The sequence below is a fragment of the Myiozetetes cayanensis genome, unplaced genomic scaffold (assembly GCF_022539395.1).
Source record: "Myiozetetes cayanensis isolate MyiCay16 unplaced genomic scaffold, myiCay2020 scf2-11, whole genome shotgun sequence".
In the NCBI taxonomy this organism is placed as follows: domain Eukaryota; kingdom Metazoa; phylum Chordata; class Aves; order Passeriformes; family Tyrannidae; genus Myiozetetes; species Myiozetetes cayanensis.
The window spans coordinates 52,976,694-53,002,277 of NW_026087411.1; the positions used below are offsets into that span (position 1 = coordinate 52,976,694).

The 25,584-nt window shown below is 41.3% G+C and overlaps 1 protein-coding gene and 1 long non-coding RNA gene across 3 annotated transcripts in view; one reads left to right on the top strand and one right to left on the bottom strand.

Moving 5' to 3' along the window:
• Positions 1-2,509, bottom strand: part of LOC126640436 (uncharacterized) — a 102,610-nt gene extending 100,101 nt beyond the window's left edge. Inside the window, exon 1 of one of the 2 annotated variants that reach the window (XR_007629040.1) lies at positions 2,399-2,509. This is a non-coding gene — a long non-coding RNA (uncharacterized LOC126640436). Of the gene's footprint in view, positions 1-1,645; positions 1,874-2,398 lie in introns of those variants that run through there. The other variant, XR_007629039.1, reaches the window with a different exon arrangement.
• ZDHHC14 (zinc finger DHHC-type palmitoyltransferase 14) overlaps positions 1-25,584 on the top strand; it is a 645,017-nt gene that overhangs the window by 66,864 nt on the left and 552,569 nt on the right. The window lies entirely within an intron of this gene.

A 25,584-nucleotide genomic window follows, 5' to 3' on the forward strand; every position in this document is an offset into this window, starting at 1 on the left:
GACACAATGGCACATATTATATTCCATATTCTACTGCACTTTATTTTACAGAAAATTATTTATTATTGTTGTCACCATAATTTTAAAATAAATGAATTATATCCAACAGGAGAATAAGTTCTCAGATTATTATACAATGGTTATCCTCAAGTTGTCATGTTGTCTAACACTGCCTTTCCACCAGTTTTCTTCAAAGATCACTGAAATAAGGATTGACTAAGATAGTCATATATATCATAGAATCATAGAATCATAGAATAGATTGGGTTGGAAAAGACCTCCAAGATCATCAAGTCCAACCCCTGATCCAACTCTAATTACTATATCATGGCACTAAGGGCCATGTCCAATCTCTTTTCAAAAACTTCCAGGGATGGTGAATCCACCACCTCTCTGGGCAGGCCGTTCCAATGCCTGATCACTCTCTCTGTAAAGAATTTCTTCCTAACATCTAACCTAAACTTCCCCTGGCAGAACTTGAGCCCATGTCCCCTTGTCCTGTTGTTGGTTGCCTGGGAGAAGAGACCAACCCCCACCTGGCTATAACTTCCCTTCAGGTAGTTGAAGAGAGTGATGAGGTCACCTCTAAGCCTTCTCTTCTCTAGACTAAACAACCCCAGCTCCCTCAGCCTCTCCTCATAGGACTTGTGCTCAAGTCCCCTCACCAGCCTGGTTGCTCTTCTCTGGACATGTATATATATATACACATGGCTGAACACTTAGACAAAAATCAAATTTCATCCACTAATTCAGAGCTGGCACACCTTTTTGGTGTCTCCTGACGGTGCAGAAGAAAGGACATTATAAAAACTCATTGATACTACCTGCATATCTGTCAATGCCAAACTTGGTCCTGGTACCTATGCACCATCATTCCTCTAAAGAAAAAAAAAGATCTTAAAATGACCAGATCTCACAGTGGAGTAAATAAATGTTTAATTCAGTTGGAGGCAAATTATGATGAGTATTTGCCAGAGCACCCAAAAATGTGCCCCAAAACATTGGGCAAAAACTATAAAGATAGAAAAAGTGTTTCCTATTTCTTATTCAGAATGGAAATCATCACTGCTACTACAATTCAGCTACTGATAAGGATGTTAAAACACCACATGGTGAGAGAACACAGCCTACGTTTACCTGGGAGTCAGGAAACCTCTTCGGCCTTACATCAGTGAGGTCTTTTCTCCCACTCTGTCTCCCCATTTGAAAAGTTGCCTGTTAAGGAGTATCTGTGTGAATTCATGCTCTCCATGGGACTTTTACACAGCACTGTAATGTGATTAACAGCAACAATTTTGAATTGTACTGAAGTCTTTTAACAGCAGCTAGGGAGAGCCACGTCAGAAGGCAAAACCAGAAGAAGTGATAACACAACAAGAAACTTGAACTGATCAGAAGGTTTTCCACTTGGATAAAAACGTGACCACCATGGCTCAGCAATGCCCTCTTTCTATGATGACAGACAGCATATACTCATGCCAGGAATGCTCAGCCTTCCGCCCACAGCTCTTCTCCCTGTTCTTCAACTGCAATCCCCATTTTTGTGTGTGCACGTGTGCACGAACACATGAATGGAACAGAGGCCCGATTTTATTGCAATGTGCAGGGCGGGTGATTCAAGTCTTTGTGTAGGAAGTTGACTCACCTCCTTCCGAGTGAAAAAACCTTCAACACAATTGTAATTCCCTCTTTTTCACGTTGAAAGTCAGGCAACATACACAGAACCTTCCAGCTCGGTTTTTCCTAAACAGTGAAAACGTGCCTAGAAAGTTTAGATATAAAACCCTGTGACTTCAACAAAACAGGTTTACCCCTTCATGTCGGGTATCACGAATCCCTGTGGCTCAGCAGCAGGCAGGAAAGGGAGGATAGAGAGGGGAGGGGAGAAAACACAAGTTGGCTTGGGGGGAGGGAGACGAATGTTTTAGGCTTATTTCATAATGCACTAGTAAACAGCTCAGGCAGAGAAATGCAGTGCAGTAAGAACTGGAGTTATCCTTTGGAGCCTACTGCTTTAAATTTGCGCGCTGTAGCTTGAAGCATTGCACAAACTCTCGGTCTGCTGACTGCCTCCCTGGAACACAAACACACGGGTGATTGGGAAAGCTGTTTTCCAGCCTACCCTCCCTCGTTACTGCCGGGCTGCTTTTGGTGTTTATTTATTTTTAAACAAGTCGTGTTCATGAGGAAAAAAAATAGAAAAAAGAAAAAAAGAAAAAAGCCAACAAAACCCACACAGCATCTTTAATCAACACCTATTTCCTTCCAGGACCCTATGATCCTCTATTGATTCCTATTAAAATGCTTTTCTTTTTCTTTGCCCCCTCTGCTGATCGAATTTCAGATCAGCCAGGATGTGCAACTAACCTTCCGGCACAACTGAACCCAACTGACTCACCCAGATCAAAGGCTCGGCGCATTCATTAGAGCCCAGCACAGCCCAGGCAGGATCCGTAATGCAACATCTCCCTTTGCATTGCAATTAACGTGGGGGAGAGGAGTTCTTATTATTTTTATTTTTTGCAAATGTTCTGGCTTTTGATTTTCAAGGCGAGAGGGGGGTGGGGGGCGGGGGAGGCTGGCGGAGGGGGAGAAGTGGTGGGAGGGAATGAGAACAAAAGAGAGATCTTTTTACCCGAGGATGACGTCAGTTTGATGTTACTGACAACTATTGATGCACGTGGAGCAACTGCGGGCAGATCCCCCTTCCCACCCCCCCGCCTCCCGGCACTTCTCAGGGAAACAATATGCGGGAATAGCCAGCGGGACCCGGGACGGGCTCCGGGTCGCCCCGCCAAGAGCCCGAGCGCCCGCGCCCCGCGGCCGCCAGCAGCGGCGGGAGGGGAGGAACAGCCCCGGGCACGGCGCGGCGAGCCGGCTCCAACCCGGAATGCTGCTCGCTCCCGCGGCGGACGCGGGCCGCGGACACAGTCCTCGCTCCCGGCCCCCGCTGGGAGCTCCCTGCCCCCTCCGGAGCCCGGCCCGGCGCAGGCACCGCCGCGCCCCGGCCGCGATGGCTCTGCCGCGGGGAGCGCCGCTCCGCCGGCCCGGCACGGCCGACCGCGAAACCCGGCCTGGATCGCCCCGGAGCGGCGGGGCGGGGGGGCCGCACCTCCAGCTGCCTCGGTGGCGTCAGGGGAAGGCGTGGGTTTCAGCGGAGAACGCTCCTCCGTGGGTTTTAGGGCCTCCCACCGCCGGCTGCAGCTTCGGAAAACAGCGGCTGGGTCGGGGCTGAGGATTCTCCCGCCGAGCCCCTCACGGGGCTCCCGCGCCCCCGCCCCGCAGCTTCACCCCTCTTCAACATCTCTAAATTAGAAGCGCTTTGTCGGTTTGGAATGAATCGCCAAGAAGGTGTAAAAAGGAACAGAAATATAATTTTATGCTACATAAGGGATCACAGAATGGCTCAGGTTGGAAGGAACCCCAGCGGGTCGTATGGTCCAACCTCCCTGCTCAGACAGAGTCATCCCAGAGCACATGGCACAGGATTGTGTCCAGACGTTCTTGAATATCTCCACAGATGTTCACATATCTCCTCTCTCAGTGAGGGAGACTCCACAACCTCTCTGGGCAATCTGTTCAAGTGTGTGGTCACTCGCACCGAAAGAAGTTCTTCCTCATGCTCTGGTGGAACTTCCCATTCATCAGGTTTCTGCCCATTGTCTCTTGTACCAGTGGTTGGCAGTACCAAGAAGAGCCTGGCTCCATTTTCTTGGCCCCCTGCCTACAGATGTATACACACATTAACGAGGTCCCCTTTCAGTGTCCTTTCTTAAGCCAAACAGGCTGGCCCTGGGCAGGGCCCATGCTGCTTCGGGGGTGCTGAGTACTGAGACCCACGGTACCCCTTGGCCCCCACTTCTGATAATTCACAGACCTTCACTCAGGAGCAGGGGCTGAGGCAGTGCCTGCGCTTTGAAGCCTTGAGCTCCTTTCTGGAAGTGCACACAAGTGTTCCTCTAAGTGCCATGAAACTCGCCCGAGCCTGCTCAGGCTGGGATCCTACACGAGCTGGCCTGTTGGTTCAGCAGAGCTGAGACTGATGTATGTTCTGCCAACATGATTTCAGGTGAGCCAGACCAAAGCTCTCCATCGATAGCTATCGCTTGCTGTTACTTCTTTGGGGGTTTCAATGAAATGGGAGATGTTTTTTTTGTGTGGAGCCATATTCTCCCCTATGCAATGTTTATTTCCTTATATATTAAATTTCATCCACTAATTTACAAGTACCCATCTTACTTGGAGTTCTACCCATTTTTGACATTGATCATGTGGCTCTTTTTGAACAAGGTGTAACTGTGATTTATGCTGGTGCACAATTTTTACTTGTTTCCTAAATGACCTTTCCATAATACAGTGTTGTCAGCTCTCATGATTGTTCTGTAATACTGATGTTCTGTGGTAGAAATTCTGTAAAGCTCCAGTTCCATAAGTCAAGTAAGAATTTTGGCTTTCACCTAAAAGGAAAAAAGTCTGTTTCTGGTTCTCTTATTTACAGTAGAAACTTATGTTGTGTGCTGTAGCCGCTCTGGAACCAAAAGGAAAAGAGACATAAATGTATTATTATGACCATCATTGGTATTATTTTATTTTAGCTCTCTCGATACTTGTGTCCCTGATTCTTTATAGCCTGGCAATACTTAATATGAGACAGGGATAAAAAGACTCATGCAGCTTACACATGCACTTGTTTCTCTGCTCAGATCTCTCTAATATATTTTAAGGTGAGACAAATAGGCATTATTACTTACCGCTTACACTGTTTACACTTACACAGAGTCATGGTGGTTTTCTCTGCAAAATCAAGGTGTGTATTTATTCTTGTGTTGCTTCGAGGGAGTGTAGTTTTGGTAGCTAAGTATATATTTCTGTCTGGATGATCTCTGTAAAAATAAGTAATTTATGTTTTTTTCAGGTTAGTATCTTACTTGAAGGCTGTGTGTTGTACTAGGAGAGAGGCCATTTTCTCTAGCTGTTTGTACCATGCTGTAGCTTTTCACAGTTTTCTGTGGGAGAGATCTTCAGGAGTATTTAAACCCTTTTTTTCTCAGATATCTTCATACAATGTCTACCAGGTGGAAGAGATTATTGTTCAAAAAGGTTTTTGTAATTGTAAACAGAGGTTTACTTTGATTTTTTTTTTAGTTCTCCATCATCAACAGTTCTCCATCATACAACTCTTGTATAGTTCCACACCTATTAAGAAAATTTTCCTATCCTACTTTTTTACCATGACAGCATTCATCTGTCTCTTAACAGTTTTGATTCTTGACCTTATCATGGTCAGGCTAACAACACCCCACCTACACACACACTCCTACAAGTACTCTTCACCTTTCAGAAGATATTTGCAACATGGTTTGAGAGGAGAGGTCATCCTTTCTCTAGGGGCTGCATTGCTAACCTCACAGTTTGGGGCACCCATGCACTGACCTCCCAAATCTCTCTGCAGTTATATTCCTGTTTCCCACTCCTCGTGCCCCTCGGTCCCCTTACGTGCCCCTGGATTACAACATCCATCTCATCGAGGGCTCCAAGTTCTGTGGCAGAACCAGAGGAAGGGGTAGGTTCGCTCCATTGCAACCATGGCAACACTTTTCAAAGATGCAGCCTACAGTCCTTGTGAATCTTCCAGTTTTCCATGGCAGCCTTGTTTCTCGGAGGCTCCATCTTCCCCAGGAATAAGCATGTTGCAAAACATGTAAGTCAATAATCAATAAAATACTTCCTTAGCATGGACAAAATCATCTGAGCTTTAAACAAGAGTGGAGGACTACATATAATGCTATGAACTTAATTTAAGAATTGAGCAAAAGGGAGAGGCAAAGAGCGTTCATTTTAGCTTCTGTTTCAGACAGGCCCTTTCCTGTTAAATCAGCTAACTTTTTACAAAGCCAAAATCTCAGTTGTGTTCTCACTTGTTAAAGCTCTTTGGTCTTTATGCTGTCTGTTTCCTGAAGATATGTGATTCTTAGGAGGCCTCACCTTTGGACACCTGGGGACCTAGGGAGTTCAGAGGCAAACATTTTGATTTGCTGTCCTGCAGTACCAAGCCAAATTCTCAAATTTAGGGAGCTCCTGAATTTTGAGAGTGTTCAGGTGTGACTTGAAAGTTGTCTTTGTATGCTTTAATGGGGCTTATTATGTCATGCATTCATAGATGAACTATCAAGAGTTTGAAATATTATTTTGTGGGATAAAGAGAGGCAGAAGGAAAACTTTCTATGGAACCTTATAGCCTACGGTATTAATAGAACAGATCCCAGTGCCTTCAGGGGCAGTGGATGTGGGCACTGATGTCTGCAGTCAATCTGTAGCCTGATACTGAATTCAGTGGTAGTGTGTTTTTTACAATGCATGTGTAGATACTCGGTTCCCAAATTTTAGGTCTTGACCCATGTTTCTTTTCTGAGTTTCTTTTGAGTTGAGCAATGGAAAGACGCTATGATCGCATTGCTTTATAAAGGTTTTCTTTCTAATAGAGCTTCTATTTAGCCAACACTGTGAAAGGTGTTCTTTCCACTGTACATGTATGTGCTGAAGAACACATCTGCTCCTCCTGTAATTTTTTCAGTAGCTCCTCCTGTAATTTCTTGTCTGAGATGAAAAGGATCCACCCCCAAGTCCTGGACTGACAGTCGTGCTCCTGAAGGAGAAATTACCCTTTTAAGAGATCCCTAAGAGCTGTAGCCAACCACAGCATACTGTAGAAGTTACACTTTTTGTACATTGCATCCTTGCCAATATTTGAATACAAGCCATAATTCAGTGGAAGCATAAATAACTTCCATTCAGAGAGATGGATGTTGTGGTATCAGGCCAAATGGTAAGCCTTGTCAGTGCCTGCATTTTCACTTTATCGACCACACAGCATAATATGATGCTCCTTATTTAAATCCTTCATGCAGATGTCATACTGGGTTAATTGACAAGCAAGTGGATTTGATAACACGTATAATGCTGTAGCAGCCATTGATTCCTGGGATAGCGTGGATGTGCGTGTAGTGATCATGGGGTTATGATTCTCAGTGGTGGGAGATGAAAAGTCTGGGGGTCACAATGCAAATTTAAGCTGCTGAGGGTTGAACATTAACTTACATGCCAGTTTAGATTGATATAATAATTCTTTATAGGGACAGAGCATGATTGGCTGTGAAAGAGTTGTCCTTGTACCTGAATTGTTTTAGAGCAGCAGAGCTTTATGCTGAGTTAACAGCAGGCTGTTAGGAATCAGTACCAATGTAAACACAGAGTGATGGCTTTATGCTGGCCGTTATGTCATGCAGTATTGCACAGTTGTTGAAATAATTTCATTTTCAACCAGGTTGGTTTGTCAGTCTATCAGCAAAAACTGAGCAAAGTGCAGCACTGAAAATGAAATGAAACTCCCAGCTCTCCAGATACCTAAGCGATGGCACTTCTGCTGAGCTGGAATTCTGTAACAGTGTTTACTAATTCCAGCTAATATAATACAAAGTAATTTGCTGCTTCCCTTTTTGTCTGAAGTTCATAGTTACATTGTTAAGCTTTTACATGAGCTTATGCCACTTTAAGTCAGAGGGACCAAGGAAAGGAGGTAAATAAGAGGGTACAAGGAAAGCAGGTTAATAAGGAGAAGAGGAAAACATGGCACAGAGATAGACTATGAGATGAGAATTAGGAAGGAGAAATAGGGGACGTCAGAAGAACAAAAGATGAAGGAAGAAAAGAAAAGGAAAGGAAGGAAAGGAACAGTATATCACAGGAGTAGCAAAAACGAGGGAAATGTGAGTGAAAAATAAAATAGAGAAAATGAATATAGGAGATGGAAAGGAAAGTAAGAAACATCTTTCATTTCTTGCAGGAATATTTTAGACTCATTGGTAGCAATTCTTCTTACTGCAGTTCACTGTGCTTGGCTCATACCTTAGAAACACACTTCTATATGAGTTTCCTTCTTTCTTTTTGGCACCTGGCTTGCTCTTGTATAGGACTAGGCCTCCAGAGGTCTGAGGAGAATTGGTTTCTAATAAAGCTCCTCCACACTAGAGTTCAAAAGCTCTCCCACAATGTAGTGCACAATGAAAATCGACACCGCCAAATGGCTTTAGTTTCCCTCTTTTCTTTTTTTTTCTTTTCCTTAATGTTATGCACTTTTTTGGCATCTGCATATCTGACTTTAATTTTTCTGCTGAATATTGAGCATATGGTATGAAGAAGTAAGCTATAACCATATATATATGTGTTTATATATCAAAAACTACAGTGACATAGGTTTTCTTAAGGTTTTTTTTTTTAATTCTGTGAGAATAAGCAGATGTGAGGTGCTTCCTCTATTATGAACATTTATATGGGCTGTGTGGTCAGAGGTGCTTAGCAGTGAATTTGGCTCAGGGCAAGGGAACAACAGTAGTAATTTGAGGGGTGATTTACTCCTGTTAACACTTTTCAGAATTGGCAATAAAATCAGTTCAGTGCTCTTAAGATGGGAAGGGCGGGATTTTAAGCAAAATGTGGAAGATACATTATGCACGTGAAAAGTGGTTGAGTGAAAAACTGTTTGTTATTAATACTTAAAAAAAATCTGTACATATATTTCCAACAAATGAATGATAATGAGAGGGCTGCTCCCTTTTCCTACAAATGATTACATTTTCTTTGCCTTTCTGGTTTGGCTGCTTTTAGGCTATTGCTTATGTAAAACAGAACACCTCCTAAGCCGTCGTTTACTAAACAGAATCTCTGGCTTCTGATCTCACGCTACACAAGGAGGCAAATTGTATTCTGTGTGAGAAGCTTTAAACGTGAACATAATGGAAAAGGGATATTCAGTGAAACAAAGACACACCTCCAGAAACAACAAAGACAGTAAGTTTGAGCTACTTAAATTTGAATTTCCACAGTTGAAAAGTAGAATTCAAACACGGAAAACTGACGTCAACTTTCATTAGTCCTACAGGTATTTACTTTAGCAGTTTGTATTTTGCTTTTCTCCTCTCTTAGCAAACCCATGTGGCAGAGTTTGTTGAACAGAGGAGAACAGTTCTGCTCTGAAATGATGGAATGCTTTTTTTGAGAGATCAGCTTCCAAAGGTGACAATCTCGGGTCACAGCAGGGATGCTGACTGCTCAGTCCTGAGTGCTCTTAAACAAGAGGGGATTCTCGTAGCTATGAGCTGTCAGTGATGAAGTCATGACCACATCCAACTGTGCTATCAGACAGGTTGCTCAGCAGCAGAGCTGTACCTCTGGCATGTGAATGCACAGGCCTTAAGGGATATCCAGACATTCAGGCACACTGGTAAATTTGTGCTTCATTTCAGGTGTGAGAAGCTTGTCTTCAGTCTGCAGACCAACTCCATGCAAAAAGCAGCTGGTTTATAAGATAGTGTTGTCCATCCACTGATGTGTCATAAAGTAGGCAAATGCCAAAGTGGAGGTGTATTGTGTACAGACAGAAAGAATCTTCTGTGATAGCCATCAGCTGAGAGGAGGAACCAGCTTGATCCCAGGTTCCTCCTCCACAAAAGTGTAGGAGCTATTCTTGCTCCTATAGACACAGATAATTCATCTTGTCTGTCATGTTAGAGCTGCTGAGAATAGCTACAGGCAAAGTGTTGTAATACAGGAATCACTCAAAGGAGTTACTGCAGTGGAGTTTGACCTGTGCTGGGGCATTAGAGTTAGAAATGCAAGGCCAAATGATAAGAAAAACCATGGACAGTAGCATATGGAACTGTATATTCTGTTGAACTGTTGGACAGTGTTATTTGAATTATGGTAAATTATTCTACATGATCTGCATGTTCCTAAGAATAAGTGGAGGCAGAGATAAAAGGAGGGCATAAATGGTGCAGTTCACTTCAGGTCCTGTACTCTGGAGGTTGGCAAAGATCCCAGCTTGTTCCAGTCAGGGGTCATTCCAGCCAGCTCCTTCCATACAGGGTCATCACCAAAACCATGTACCAAACACACTGAGTTGCTGTGTGCATATCTGACTGCCAGATGTGCAGAGCTCTCCCTACTGATAGAGGGCACAGGGACATCCATAACTTGCTCTGGGGAACTTGTAAGAGCCTCCCTCTGTTTCCAGGTGGTAAGGGTTGTGTCAGACTCTCTGAAGCTGCCCACCTGGCATTTGCCTGGCAGCTGTGTAGGTTGTGGTAGTGTGTCACAGCAGAGAACTACCTCCTTCAAGAAGGAGTGTCTTTTCTGGTATTAGTCACTGGGATGTGCCAGAAACATGATTAGCTTAGTCAGAGGGACAGGGCAGAAGCAAAGGGGAAAATCAGTAGCTTTTCTCAGAAATTATGATGTAATCGCCTTTTCTCTCTGGAATCAGGCATGGAAGTCCCTGGCAGAGAACAGTACCTGAGAAGGCTTTACAGTGAAAAAGCATTCATATTCCTTCCTGAGAAAAAAAAAAAGGCATTAAAAAAAAAAAAAAAAAAAAGGATCAGCAAAAGATGTTTCTTCTAAGGAACTTTTTGTGCAAATTTGCTTCACAATTAGACACTCAGAAGGCACCTAACATGCTTGCCTGGAACCCGTCTAAGAGAGGCACTGGGGGCTGCCTATTCTCTCTATGACAGAGAAGGGAATTTGGGCTCTCTCATGGGTAATTTACAAACATCCGAAAGAGATCCCTCCTGGTGCTCTGGGGGCTGGAGGCCCAGTTAGTTAGAGAATAAACACGGTCAGCATTTTGCGTGGTGCCATGTCACACACAATATATTCTTCTTAGAGAGCCGTGCCTGGTACCTGCATTGTTTTCCTCATTCATCATACACCAGGCGTGCATTAGTGACAGCACCGTAGGAAATTGTATTCTTCATGCTAAAATGCATATATCTACCTGTCAGAAGCCCACATGTTGTCCCAACAAGGGCCAAGGCTTAACTGCTTCTTAGTAGTCTGGTGCAGAAGCACACATTACACAACTACCCTCCGTGTTCAAACGAGCCAGTACCTCGGATAGTGGCTGTTGCAAACCAGGATGGCAGCTGTCTGCGGATATAATCACCACTGAAGACATACTGCCAGGGCTTCTGTGTCCTGGTTGCACAGCTAGGGGCAGAGCACTCAAATATTTCTAAAGCTAGATATGCAAATGCCTCTGGAATGAAGCCTTTTACAGTTCTGTTCTCATTAACCTGATTTGCATATGTAAATGACCTCTTGCCACATGATAATGAGGTCTGCTCATGCAGAGATGTTCAGCATACAAGCAGAGGGTTTTCAGTGACAATCGGAGCATTTTGGCCAAAGCAGTTGGTACAGGGACAGGACTAAGGAAGAGGCAGAGGCAGAATCCAGGGATAACAGGGCAAGGAAGCAGAAGGAAGCAAAAGGAAACCAAATGTTGCAGATGTCTCTTCCAAATGCGAAGGGCATCTGCAGTTCTAGTGCCTTATTGGAGCAATTTCATAGAGGAGCCAGTGAAATGAGAGCAGCTGGAGAGCACTGACAATTGGGAAGTGACCTGTGGCATGGAGCTACCCAGAAAATAGCGGATGTCTGGCCATCCTGGAACAGCAAGCACATTGTCTAGCCTTCAATGGCTGTTTTAAAGCAGCCTCTTCCAGTTACTCCTGTGAGCACCATCGCAGAGAATGGTGAGCTGGACATATGATGGTGGATCAGTCCTTCTTCAAGGCCAGTCTCCCCTCCAACCGTTTCTCTGTGAATACTCCCTTGCCACTGTCACTGTCATCCAGAGGTGACATTTCGCACCACAATATGCTGCTTAGCTTCTTGTTGGGGATGTTTTATACCTACGCCTTGCTCAGTTTATGTGGAGGCATGACAAAATCCCTCCTAGGTTACCCTCCTTGGATACTGTGCCACTTTTAGAGAAGAAATGACTGCTCATTTCCTGAGATATCTGTCTTCCTACTTGCTATGTTTAACTCTTGGTTCCTGGTCCTCTACAGAACATTCAGCTGCTGAGGATTTGCTGACTCAGAGCTCTCCAAAACTTACTTGATCAAGCACCATCTTTATACTGCACAGAAAAAAAGTTCCACTCAAGACTCACGGAGTTCTCTCAGGTAGGAATATGTCCATCCTTTCAAAGAATGAAATGGCTCTGGAGGCCAGGTCTGCTCAAGGCCAGTGTGACTGGAAGTTAATATCTGCTACTGCCAATGACAAAAATAAATAAACAAATTGTGGGCTAACTCAGGATTTGCCTGCAAAAAAGCATATTCCTATATCCAGCCAATTGACTTCCAGTTTGTACTGGTACTTGGGAACTTGGATGTGGTTGTTCTCTTTTTGTCATTGGAAAAATAATAGTAGCCAGGATCAAATAACCAGGCCCCTATTCCTAGCTGGTAAGCAACTAAACTGAGGTTAAAAGAAATAGAGTAGCAGTGCATGTCACAGTCAATTAAGAAGAAGCTCTGTTCCTATCTTCGTGAGCAAGCCAGAGTTAGCCAAATTAAGTTAAAGTAACAGGGAAGGCAAAGCATCTTGGATATTGGATTAATTTAGGAAGTTGAGTTCAAGCCTATAGAGGAAATTAGTTCATCTCATGACTACTTTTGGTTCACTCCCACTCACGCCAAAGGGAAGGTAATGCATATGGGAGACAGAGAAACCTGACACACTTGTATCTCATTACCTGTCCACTGCTGACAAAAATATATGCAGTGTGACTACAAGTAATGGTTAACTTCAAAGCACTAAAAACTGATTGTCAAACATGCCCCATTGCTTCTGCACATCAGTAGGTTGTTCCTGCAGCAGCCACTGGCCCAAGCCCAAATATGCGTTCCACCCTTTATAATGTGGTCTCCAATACATGGAGAAACTATGATGTAATCCCTTCCCATCATGTCCACCAGTTTAAACAAGATATTCAATCTTATTGTATTTGCACAGTCAGTATTGTATTTCACAGTCAGCAACATCATCCAGACTCATGACTGTCCCTTCCTTAAATGCTTTCTGGTCTGAACCCCAGTTTCCTAAGATTACATCCCAAAGCCCTCAAACACTGAATGCTCAGCTTTTAAGAAAAGCAACAATCTTGCATATCTATGCTAATATTAATTTGTTTGGTGGTTGTAAGGAAAGACTAATATGCAGAACCACCTACAAATGAGTAGTGTCTAAAGAGCATAGTCTGGGCCTGGTGGCTTATTCATATAAATAAATCAGAAGGATCTGGCAGAGCACACAGGGTCTTCTGAGTGTTTCTGTATAGCCTGTCTGAGCAGCAAGTCCTCAAACACACACTCAAACAACCTCTGGGAGCACTCAGTCAATTTGGGCAACTAACAACCTGTCCTAAACCTGAATCTTCAAGTATTTGCCATTTAGAAAAGGCTGTCAGCCCACTAAGCCCATAGAATTCTCTCACTTACAAGGTACCATCTTTAAAACATCTTTGTTTTAACTTTAGTGTTTTAGTAGGCAGGTTTTTTTTTTTCTTATTTGTACGGACTTTATTCAGACAAAAGTTTTATGAGGCTATTCCAAGAGAAGACATTTAATTAATTCCAGACCTTTCTCTTCACCCCTCTTTTTCAGCTTAGATATACCATCTACATACCTGTCTATAACAACTGAGGTAAAAATCCTATGAGACTTCTAAGAAGCTTGGTTCATCTTTCATTAGATCACAGCAGAACTGAACCATATCCTCTCACTGCTAGACAGTTTTTGAACTAGGCTTTTCCCAGTCTCACTGGGGTATATATGTGAGCTGAAAAGCTTCACAATGCATTAAGATTTCATGAGGGCCAAATTCTGTTCTCTCTTGCGCTGCCTTGAATCTTCACTGCACAGCACTTCTGCTTCAACACCACATAACTGGGAATACAGTAAGACTCTGAGTAGCCAAGCTCTGGTGAATGGACCATCTGAAAAACAGTGTTCTAGCCATGCAATTTGTGACTTTTATCTTGAACAGACAGAAAGTCTGGTGTCATTTCTTCATTCCTGTTATATAAGTGTTTTGGACACTGAAAAGATATTTTGTCTTACAGTGAAAACTTTTCTTCCAAATAGATTTTTTTCTTTGTTTTAGGGGGAAAAAAAAAAGAAAAAAAAAAAAAAAAAAAAAAAAAAAAAAGGCATTTTGACCAATCTTCTTTTGTATCAAATGGTCAATGTCTCTTCATTATTTTGGCAGGACTTGGTTGCATTTGGTGCTTCTGTATGAAATTGTACAAGAAGGCACAGAATTCTTCCCTTCCTGGTCTGTTCTGTCAGGATATAATTGAGTACTTTGTGCTTTCTTGAAGATGTAGCAGCTCAGAACAGGACCTGGACATCTTGTAGACCTGGGGTCAACAAGGACTTTCATTCAACATAATATCCTTAGAAGAGTACATGACAAAAAATTGTGTCATTCAATCAGTTCCCTGCCCCCACAAGGAGCTGTGGGCACCTCAGTTTGTCCTGTTCCTGTCTGTAGCATATAATTTAGTCACCAGAAAAAATAAGTGCTGTGGTTTTAAGTAAAGTAGCTGATGAGAAACTGAGTAGATGGAGGAGTTCTTAATTAAGTAATTAGACAAATAAGAGGGGAGAGGATAATACGATACAAAATGATGAATAGAATAGGAAAAGTAGGTCAGGAACTTCTGTTCTCCCCATATCGTGACGCAAGAACAAAATGACATGTAGCAAAGTTCAAAGGTGAGAAATTCAAAGCTAATGAGGGAATGGTGTCATGTAACCAGTAATTATCTAGTGGAAGCCTTTCACTTCTGGAAGTCCCTGATGCCAAGAATTTATCAATTTAGCATTGAAACTTAATAATAATGGCCAGTCTTCGCAAGTGAAGATCCGGGGAAGGTCTTTACACCTTCCAGCCTGCGCATTGGATTTTTTAGGTAGGACACAGTGTGCACGGAACTGACTAAACTATCCAGAATTGTCACAGAGATCATAACAGCTTTACAAAGTGAGTTAGACCTCCCTTCTTGTTTTAGTCCAGTCTTAACTTATGCAGTCCTTCAGCTTTTACACCTTCCTTTGAGCTGTCTGGCAATGGCCACCATCTGAGATGTGTCATTGGAGCAGAGAGATCTGAGTTAGCGTGGTGATTTTTGTACTCCTATGTCCATAAAAAATCTCCTTTGTAATTGGTTCAGGGTGCAGGACAAAGTCCCATCCATCCCTGGGGTATTTACAGGCTAGTCTTGCTCTAAGAGCTAAAGCCCCCTACAAATGAACACAGCGATGAATGTAGTTTCTCAGCAGCCTTAGGAGATATCTGGCTTGAGGAGTATTTGGCCCCTGCAATAAATATCAGAATACTCAAGTGAGATTTTCAGAGGTATGCATGTTACCTATCTTGGAAAATGGGCCATCTGTCAGCTGATCTTTAAGCCCCTGGGATCCTTCTCATGCCACCAGCAGCTCAAAAATCTGAGGCCTCATTATTGCTGCTGTTCCATCAGAGCAGATTTGCTGCAAATGCACATTTTTTTCTGCACCTTACATATTATTCCAGACATTCAAAGTCAACTCCCTTAAGCTGACCCAAGTGTGTTATGGTGCATTTAAATCTGATGTAAATCATAAATTTGCTGAGGACAAGCTGCTTTATATTTTCAATAAACTTTTGATTCTTGTTTTTTAAGTGTGCTTTATAGTTTTACACACTTTCATCAAAACCAGATGAGTTGATTATTTTCTATGTTCACTGTACACCGTTGCTTTGCTTGCATATTTACAGCAGCTCCTAAAACAGATGAAAGTCATCATGTGCTTCAGACAGATCAGGGTAATCACATCCTCCACTGAAACACATTAATTTTCACCCATTTCCAGCAAGAGACATGAGAAAGAAATCATCGAGAATGAAAACTATTGGATACAGTTGTATTACCTAGAGCACAGGGATGGAGGTCCCTTGGAGCCTGGTGGCATTCCTTCTGACCGAGATGATGACAGAGAATATCTTCTTGCCATATTTCAATGAGACCTACCAGACAAAACTGACAGTACCAATGTCAGTTGAACTGGCACTTAAATCCAGAGATTATTTCTATGTTCCTAAATAAATATATTTTCTTTCCTCCTGGAGATATTCCAGGCTGTGCAACTTTGGAATTTACTTACATGCGCCTTCCTGACATGGGATCCTGAAATATAGTTACACAGTAAAGGAATATGCATTCTGTATTAATATGAAAACATAGATCTAGCTTAATAGAGGATAACACTAAAATCAGTTTGAAGGAAAACAACTCAAGATAAACCACATCTCAGTAAAATACTTAAGTATTGTTAAAAGACTATGCCTGACTAGGAAACAGCAGCACAAGAACCGAAGGACTGCAGCAGTTTAAAGAGAGACTCTTGGAAGAATGGCAAGTGTTGGAGCTATTCAACCTGACGCAGGGATCCATAGTCTTGTCCAAAGACTTTCATTGAGCCTGAAGGGTGTCAGACCCTGGTCTTACCGTGAAACAAATGTGTGCACTGATTGATTTATCGATACTTCTGCAGCCAGTTATCTTCATTAAGTTTGTTCCTCCTGTGAAGCAAAAATGGTAGCTTTGGTTACTGTCTTTTCCAGTATCACAGACTTTTACAGGCAAAAGCCATATTGAGTTGGGAAGGTATCTTGGCTAAGCACAACCGGTATACATGGTGTGTCTCTGAATCCCACCTGGAAGATGCTAAATCCAGGAGGACGTTTTTTTATCATAGAATCATTATAGAGACAAGATTTCAATCACTGCATATGCCAGCTAGTTTTCATCTCCACGGGGACTTTTTTTTGCAAAATCTTTGGCGACTCATACAGTTTGTGTAAGATGGTTTTCAGCAATTCATTTCACTTGCAAAGTTAAATATCAAGAGTGTAAAGTGACATTCTAAGCAAAATCCAGCCTGCTCTAGAAAAAAAAAAAAAGTAAAGGAAACCTGGTATAGAACAATAATCTGTACTTTCTGAGAGTTTATGGCAACAAACAGATAACAGACTGGTAAACCGAGTGCTATGACCATCTTCTGTAGCTCTTAGGTGAATTTCTGCCCTTCTGTATCCTTGTGAGTATATATTTGGTGATAAGGACTCTGTAAAATATTTGTAATCTCTTTGCTTTGGGCATCATTGATGTTACAAACATAGAAAACATAAGTACCTTTTATTTCACAGTAGGCTCAAGAAAAGGCAGTTTCTCTGTTTTGAGCTGCATTATTGGTGAACAGAAGACTTCTCCAGCATTTCCATTTATGATTTCTAGACCACAGAGGATTGATTCATGCTTCCAGTATACTTGGGGACTAGCCCCAGAAATTACTTCAGATGTTCAAAATACAGTTTCAGAAAATAGTTGCTTATCTGTGTTTCTGTCAAGGAATAGGAAGCAATCAGAACAGTTAAGTGATATGCAAAAGGCACTCTAACCTTCAGATTATAGGACTTGGAAGGTATCTTTGAAAGAGGATGCTTGGCAATGAGGAAAATGTATGTGCACCTCAAAAAATTGTTAACAATAAATTGAAAGACTTCACTAAAATATCCTTTTACAGTAGCTTTCTATTGCTGCCCATCTGTAGAAAAATACAAACACCTATGCACATATAGGGGAAGGGAGAAATCACACTGCAATTTGGGGAGTTCAATTACTCATTCCAGTACATTGCATTCATAGTTTTATTATAAAGTAATATAGTTTTGTTGAATTTCATTCCTCACTAGTGTTTCAATGTCTTCAAATGAGATTAACCTTTAAGAATGTGTTTCTAGTTTCTCGGCATATTTCAGGTAGATTTTTGGAGTGAAGTAAAAAGGTGAAAATGTTTTTTTTGTTAACATGTATATGCAAAATCAGCTTTTCTCTCAAGCACTACAAATAATCATGAACAGCTCAAAATCTCATTGACGGGCATGGGTTGTCCATTTCAAGAAAAGCCGAAATGAAAGAGAAAGAAATGAGTGGGAGAGAAATGTTTTGTGTTGTTTTGGTTTTTATTTTATTGCTAGAAACTGCTGTCTCTTTACATTTTCTTCTCCTGAAAAAGAGGCTGTGCTCAGTGACTAAATCTGTCCTCTCAAGGGAGCATGCATTACTACTGCAGCAGCAGAGGTGGAGGCAGCCCAAGCCCAGAGTTAGTCTCAGACAGTAATCAGACCTTTTCTTAATATCAAGAACTCTGTTCCGACTTCTTGTTTTACTGCTACCTTATAACAAGGAAAGGGAAAAAAAATAAATGAAGTTACAAGAACTGAATGATAAATTAAATATGTAAAGTCGAGACAGAGAAAATCAATGACTTATTTAAAAATTTTCTCAGCTCTAAGCAGCAGTGTTTATGCTAACTTCTTATGCTGTTTTAACCTTTTTTGCTCTGATTCTGGTCCTGTAGCTTTAGAGTTTCTATAGAATTTTGGTTTTCATTAAGTTGGGGTGACAATATCCATTCTTTCCTAGCACAGAAACTTCCATTGGTCTTAGTCCTTTAGTTTTGCCCTATTGTCTTTTCTTTTGCTCATCTTTCCAGCCACTGTAGAAGCTTGGCAGGGCACTGTGTAGGTGATAGACAGCTCTGGATTCTTCCATACTTCCTTTATTAAATGGAGCAAGATATTTAATTACTTCATCATAACTGGCCTGGATGCAGCCTTCATCATTAAAGTTTGTCAGCTGTCCACATCTGGAGGAGTGCTCTAATGGTATTGCTTCTGGGATCTGCCAGCCCACAAGCTCTATCCTGTTATTCAGGGGCCTTATGTCTTTGCGATTCCTCTCTCTCTGTTCCCATGAAGCCAGAATGCAAACACATCCATGTTTTCACTTGAACTTCCCTCAAAGGGGTATTTCCCAGTTGAGAAGAGTCCAAGAAACACAATACAGCTAGAATTATATTATCTCCATGGAGCTCAAATGCACAGAAAAAAAAAAGGAACTCTGTGCAGAATCTGAGCCGACGCCCCAAAATAGAAAAGAAAATGTTAAGGTGTGTCACAGAGACAGACTCTCCTGGAAACAGGCATGAAGCCAAACAATATGAGGGACTACTAAGTGAATGCAACCCACCTCCCAGTTCCTAAGCATTTCATTTAGCTACAAAAGCTGTGGCACCCAAGCAGAATATGACACAAGTAAAAGCCAAATCTTTGTCCAGAAATGAACAGATGCTATCATTAGCTTAGTGTCATGTGTGCTCAAAGACACATGCTACACATTCATGAACATGGTCCCAGATCTGGAGACCTAAAAAATCTAGTCAAGTCTCAGACTTTTGGTTCAGGCATTTATGTGAGTGACTTTGATTGAGAAGTCTTTCAGTCTTTTTGTTTTGGTTTAGTTTAGTTTGTTTGTTCTGTTTTGTTTTGTTTGTTGGGGTTTTTTTGTGGTGCTGGAGGGATCAAAAATATCCTGCAATTCACCATTCTTATTGTGGTTTGGTAGTCAAAATTCCATGATTAGGTAGAACATTTAATTGGAAGAGTGGCTGAAGCAATAAGACAAACTCTGGATTTAAAAAAAATCCCACTAAGGATAGTGGGTAGAACGGATGGTCAGGTCTAACAACACTGACAGCTAGAACTCTGTATGCTGTCTCTTTTAACATCCATATTCATCACTCTCATAAAATGAGTCTAGATAGCTGTGATGATAGCTGGGCAACCCACCCCACAAGTACAGAAGTCACAGCTATTTAACAACTGCATTTTCCAAGAGTCAGCACGGAGCTTGCATGGGTAAAGTGCAATTTATGTCACACATCCCTGCTAATGACCTAAAGGACTGTGCTCTCACAGCAGAAGAAGGGAAAATTAATCTTCACCACAATTGTTCCATTCCTCAAACTTCTTTTTAGCAAAGATATAAATTGTGCCAAATATCTATCAGTTTTATGATGACAAGACCATCAAACTTGTTTCATTAAACACCCTCCCCCCCCTTACAACTGCCTAAACAAGATTTTTCCATTTAGTATCCTATCAATCCCGAGTTATGATTATTCAGTAACTGAGGGGATCTCTTGTATTTAAATATTAATGTTTGTGTAGTTATTAAAGTATTTGATGATTTGTCCAGGGGCACTGTAAAATTAAATATAGCATGTCATTTATGGTAATACAGAGGAGAATAATAAAAAATCTTTTTCATTCTGGTTTTGTGTCTGGCTCTGCATGTTACTTTTAGTGCTTATTTGATGGTTTGGGGTATTGTGTGTTTTTAAACCCTTTTAAATGTAGAATTTCAGAGCATATTGTTAGGAACATATAAAAGATTATCTCCCAAGTAATGACTTCGTGTTGCTGTGTATGAACTGTTGTCTGACAGTTATACTGCTAAAGGGAAAGGCAGTTTTCCAAAAACACTTATCATGTATCGGGTGTTGCAGTACAGTAAGCCCATAAATATTTTGGGAAGCTCATTTTTGTCCATGCTGTATTTGCTTTCAGAAATCACCTCAGCCGACTGGAGCAGAAATATGTATGTTTAATTAGTCTTTTCAAGCTATGTATATTTAAAGAACATTATTTAGGCACTCTGCTGTGACTCTCTTACGCTATAAAGAGCTAAGAGAGCGCAGAAGGGAGAAAGGCAGAGCAGCTTATTTGAGGCAAACACTTGACTGGCATTTGTACGTGTACAGGTATGTAGCTTCTTCATGGATAAGTTTTTGAGGTGGGATATGTTTGGCCCACTCTGCTGGGAAACCTCTTTCTGCCCATTTAAAAACAATAGTAGATAAAAATGACTTTCATAAGGTCACTCAGAGTCAGAGCCAGGAATAGAAAGCAGGTCATATGAATCCAAGTCAGAGCACTTTCTATGAGACCAGACTGGTATTTCCTGCTGAAAAAAAAAAAAAAAAAGTTAAAATCCTGAAAGGACTGCTTTCACTGAATTACTGAGGGGGTATGATTGAGGTCTGCTTCAGTTTTTTCACATAGGTGAGTCTAAAATGATTCTGTGCCTATTGATGGACAGCTGCCACGGGATGCATCTCTTCTTGGTAAAAAGATGTAGCAATATATTATATTTTTTAAAATATGCCTGGCAAACTGAATGAATATAGTTATAGTAGAAGCAGTTGCTATATTTAAGGTTGATTTATTATTTTCATTCTAAGCCTGTTTTTAAAGCTGATCATAACTTTCTGAGAGTGTGCATATTTATATATGTATGTTTGTGTGTAACGTAGCAAAATTACAGTAAAGCAGCTTTGTTTATAAATTGCAAGCATGTAAAAGTCAGGACATTCACTTAGTGTTCTCAGTGAACCAATAATTCACCTGTCTTAATACTCAGTACAGAGAATTGCTCTACTTCATGTTAACTGTGATGGCAAGATACCGAGTGCATTTTTTTTCACTGGCTTAACTGGAAATGCTTCACATGAGGTTTGGGATCCTCATTATGTAACAGTAATTTAGAAAATTTTAATTAAGGATGTATATGCATGTGAGACATCCGGATTATGGTTCCAATCCAAAGCCCACTACAGGCCATGGGAAAGACTCCCATCAAGTACATTAATTGCTTGATCAAAACCCAAATGCTTACACTGGAAATAATACGCAAATTAGGGTTACTGCCTTTTTCAAAGGACAGATTAATTTGCACAGACCTCAGTGCTACCACAACAAGGCTGTTTCCTGTTTAAAATGGTTTGTATATGTTTACATTACACCTTGGTATGCAGTGGGAATAAGTGCAACTACCATACCAGGCTGTCTGAAAGGGCTGGTATGGCAATATGGTAAAGAATCTGTAGCCTCGGGAGGAGGAGGATGCGTGGAGAGGGCTTTACCATGAGCAGTGAAGAATGGAGACCACATTGATCAGAGATGAATGTGGTATGTAAATCTTCACTCCGTTCCTGTGTTTCAACTGGGTCTTAAGGCACATAACACAAACACAGGGAGTGTTTGAGCTGAACACCAAGCAAGGGTGCAAGCCACTCTTGCACAGGCCTATAATAGCTGCAAAGCACAGTACTAGTGTCCCTGTTGTGGAGGCCACAGAAAGTTAGTGGAGGAAGACTGTCCTCACAACCTCCTGTAGAACAGCCAAGAAACATAAGACTTTGATTAAAGAGTTTGAAAAAGAGATGCTCTTACAGCCTCAGAACTGCAACAGCTTCCACCAAACAGCTCTATCAAAACACACCTGTCATCTTCTGTCTTGGCACTTCACTCCTGTCACCTCACTTCCCTGTCACTGCATGCCTTTACCTTGCATTTCACTTCAGACCCAAATTCACTTCAGTTTATCTCTTGAGGGCTTATCCCTGTCTCATCCATCATGATTTCATATAGTAAATCAGAATCCTTAGCTCTCACTTGGTTTTTACCAAAGGTGAAATCCCATTTTCTTATGAAGGTATTTTCCATGTCTTTACATCTGCATGTGAAGGAGACATTAAAAAAGTCTGCCTAGTCATTTTGTCATCCTCCTTCAAATAATACTTATTCTCACTGTTGCAATGACTAAAAAATTATCTGAGAATGGTTAAACAGCTGGTGTGCTATGACCACCACTTCTTATAGTAATTGTAATCCTCTTACTGTAACCTCGTGATGTCTCTGTCTCTTTGCTGTATCCATCTGTTGTCTCTTATCATATTTTTGGACTGCAGAATACCTGAGATAGGAACCAGCCTTTTTCCCTCACCCATAAAAATGAGGTTAGTATCTTGCACCCCAGTATCCACACCAACATCACTGCTGGGTTCCCTGACTGTTACCTCAAGCACAACTAAATTATAATTTTTGAGAAAATGTATTGGAAGAGAATTATATACAAATAAGTGATATGTCTACTCTACTTTGTTTTCATAAGAAGAATCACTTATTTTAGATACATTTATGTCACTGTGTGATATTTCAGAAACATAGGGATACAGGTCATATATCAGACTTCAATGCAATGTTAAAAGGTGCTGAAAATTGGTGCATTGTGCACCATTATATACCTCTAATATTTGGATAATTCTGCACCTCACAAGGATGTTGCAAGGATTAGTTAACAAACTCGTATTTATAAAGTGCTTTGAAGATTAAAAAAGCTATCTAAATATGCATTATTGTTAATAACAATAACTCATATTTATTCAAATTTGTCAGAATCACTAAATACACAAAATCTATTGGGGGAGGAGGCTGTTATTATTTTGTAATGTAGCAATGAATTTCTATGCATGGTAAGAAAGATTGTGTGATGTTTTATCTGGCAAAAATGTTTTCCCGGCAGTATGTGCCCCTCCTCCAGCTGCTTACATATATCAGAAATTATTGGTACATGTTATTCAAACTTTACATCTCTCTCCTTGTAGCCTCTAGAAATGTCACCATGACCAAAGGTTACCAAAGAAGCACTGTCTTCTCTGATGTAATTAGAGCTGTACTAATCCCAAGTTGTGTTTCAAGAACTGCTATGAATGGGCAGGCAAAAACTTATCATTCCACAGCCCTTGCAAAGCAGCCAGGAACAGCCTGGATCTACAAAGTAACTTCCTCCACAATAATTTCAAATTTACCATAGGGGAATGACAGGTAGCTGATACAAAGTTAAATGTCACAAGAAAACCAAAGCAAAACAATTGGTAGCAAAGCATGACCCATCTCCAGAGGGAATGGCCACCTTTTTAACCCTTTCCCACTTCTGCCTGCTGCACCCTCTACTGCCATGGCCCTGCAGCTCGACTCCCAGGAGGGTAACAGCAGAGCTCAAATGGATGTGTTCCCAAAGGGCAGTGACCTGAATAAGTTGCCCCTCTGTCTCTTCAATTCAGAAGTTCAGTGTGCAGGCACAGTGAAGTTCTGTGTGGAGGACGTGCTTCTCCTCATTAGCTGCATTTAAGCTTCTAAACCGAGTACCCGGTTAAGTGTCCTGGGTACTCCTGAAAACCTGCATTTGGTCATGTATGTAGCTGGGTAGCAGTTGGGTTATTATCAGACCTAAGCTGTCTAGACTAAAGCTCAGCGATGAAAGAAGCTAATGGAAATAAAATATATTGATTAAAACTACACGTTTTGCCCTACCACCATATTATTATGACAGGAGCACTGTAGTAATTTCCATTCACAGAAAGGACACACACAGCCATAGAGGAGGCTACAACAAACATATTGGATAGGAAGAAATGAGTTGATCAAACCAAATGTTGGAGTGAGGACAGATCAAATGATGCCACATGGAAAATTATGGTTTGAAATGAAAAAGTGGTCCATTTAACAGTACATAAAGTCTCTGTAATACGCATAAAATCAGCAGTTAGCAGATGTTTTCTGACACAGTGCATCTGCATGAGGCTGAGGCATATTCAGTTCCACTGTAGCAGCAATACACAGAGCAGATATAAGGGCAGACCCTCCAGACAGATAAAGGCAGCCCTGCCCTTACTTAATAATAACAGTAAATAATAAGTTGTATTAATTAGCAATCAGGAATTTAATCATGGACTCGGATGCAATTGAGGGAGGTTTCACACAGAGGATGAAAGGAAAACCTATCATCCATTGGTAACAGATAAGATGAGGAAAACAATTTCATTTCAGCCCCCTGCTTGATAAGATTCTGCTGAAAATATTACCTTTGGGTTACAACTCTCTATTCACACTTCATGGCCAAAGGTAATTTCTCTAAATCTCAGGAAAAATTCTTTAGCCATTTAATGTCTGCAGAAAAGCAAATGAAAATAATGTTTCTTCATTTAAAAATAATACCGTGCATTTTATTTCATAGAAGTGTCTGAGTTTTGAGAAATTAGCTGTCCTGAGCAAGATGGTTGATTTTAAAAAACTGATACATCAAGGACATCTTCTTTCCTGAAGTTACTTGTTAGCTGGGAGCTAGTGGAGAACATATAGTATGCTTCTGTCTCAGGCTTCTCTGGTATCCTAAATAGCCCTTCATGCCTATCCATGGCAAAATATAGACTACTCACAGTAAGCAGTGCAGATCTTCACAATGTGATCTTTTTTTTCAATGGTTTCAACAGAAAAAATAATACTTAATGACTGAGAGTCTTAAAATGTTAGAATGAATGCTCAGCTGGTCGTGATTACCAGAACTGATCAAAATATGGAAGCTCTCAGTACTTTTAGAATTTATTTCAGGTCATCTGCACACTCAGGCAGGGGTCAATGTACCAGCATGGTGGAGGTTATCTTAGACCCAACAGCACTTGTGACACATCAATTTATTTCAAATCAACACATCAAGACTGGAGCCAATTGAACAATGCACTGCCATAACAGCCTGACTTGACGAAACCCAGTCAAGAAGCACCCACTCTTGGTGACAGTGGCATCGTATCTTGGACACAGTACAGTCATGTGTTTGCAGCTTCCAAGGATTGTGTGCATCAGGGAAAGAGACTTTAAAAGCTTCAGTCATGCAAAATACAGTTCTTATACTGAAGAGATTGTATATCTTCTTAAGCTCCTGTGTTTAATGATTTTTAAGATTCTCAGCTGTTTTCAAAGCCCTTAATGGGACAGTTCAGAGACAGGAATCTCTTCAGCCTACACTAACCTGACTTCTCAAAGCACCTCTCTGAAACAACTGTCTGCAACAAGAGATGGCATTACAGAAAGTAGAAAGCTAAATATGGAATTATCTCCCTTTTGAAAACATGGGAACAGCCACATATCTTCCTGCCATGGAA